Source organism: Etheostoma spectabile, chromosome 20 (genome assembly GCF_008692095.1).
Source record: "Etheostoma spectabile isolate EspeVRDwgs_2016 chromosome 20, UIUC_Espe_1.0, whole genome shotgun sequence".
In the NCBI taxonomy this organism is placed as follows: Eukaryota; Metazoa; Chordata; class Actinopteri; order Perciformes; family Percidae; genus Etheostoma; species Etheostoma spectabile.
In genome coordinates this window covers 16,943,329-16,944,293 of record NC_045752.1, presented here as the reverse complement: position 1 = coordinate 16,944,293, position 965 = coordinate 16,943,329, and the positions used below count along the sequence as shown (strand labels likewise).

At 52.5% G+C, this 965-nt stretch overlaps 1 protein-coding gene across 1 annotated transcript in view; it reads left to right on the top strand.

Annotated features, from left to right (window-relative positions):
• The first annotated feature begins 288 nt into the window (after nucleotides 1-288).
• The window catches only part of alk (ALK receptor tyrosine kinase), a 397,773-nt gene continuing 397,096 nt past the window's right edge, over nucleotides 289-965 (top strand). Inside the window, exon 1 of the mRNA XM_032499965.1 lies at nucleotides 289-965. This exon is cut by the window's right edge and continues 994 nt beyond it. The gene's annotated coding sequence lies outside the window, so the exon portion shown is untranslated.

Sequence of the window (965 nt, the reverse complement as noted above, 5' to 3'; positions counted from 1 at the left end):
GGGGGGGGGGCGGCATTTCCTGGTTCCCCCTCCTCCCTGCCCCAAACACTGACCCTTTGATTCCCAATTAAGGAGCCGGTGCGCTAAATGAACTGGCAAGATGGCAAGAGAGCTCCCTGATGTTTTAAGGACATATTGGCCTCTGCACATCAGACATACCACAGCCAAATGGGCTCCAACCCAAACGGCCTCCCTCTGAAACTATTTGATTTACATACAACCAGGAGAGTGTGGCTAATCCAATCCAATTTCCGGACACACAAAAGCTCGGTGATTCATTGAGAAATCACGAGAGACAAACTGTGGAGCTGTGCCTCCTGGCATTTGTAATTTCAATAAAGACATAGCCAGGCACCATTACGGCTGCGCTGAGGGCGCACCAGACGCGTTCATAACGGCGGAGGCTCCTGCGCTGACGGCTGACTTCTTATTCGCAAGGGAGTCGTGTTCAAAGGAAAGGATTTATATTGGCGTCAAATGGATGTGTGAATGACTTCACCGCATGTGCTGGTATGATAGAGGCGACCGGAGCTGCCTGTTAAGACCAATGGAGCACCGAAATCCACAGCAGACAATTAACCTGAGAGGCTTCCGCCGGGCTCTTCAGTTAGCCGAGACTGCAAGATATGATTATATGTGAAACTTTAATTGATGCTCGGCGTCTCCAAACTCGCTGTGAATTCATGATTTAGTTGTGAGGGGAGAGAGAGCGTCGCTGCATCCCGCTGCTGACAGAGAGACCACTTGTACCGCCGTCACAACTGTGCCAAGAGACAGGGAGTCTTTGGAAGCCACCGGAGCGGACCCGACCGGCATATCAATCAGCGTCCCGGAGAGCGACTCGCTTGGTTCGCTCCGGCGAGAAAAAGCATTGTCTTTCAAAGGTGCGTGTGTGTGTCCGTCTGCGTGTGTCCGTGTGTGGGGAACAGAGGGGGGTGGGGGGGGAAATGGCACTTTTTCCCTTT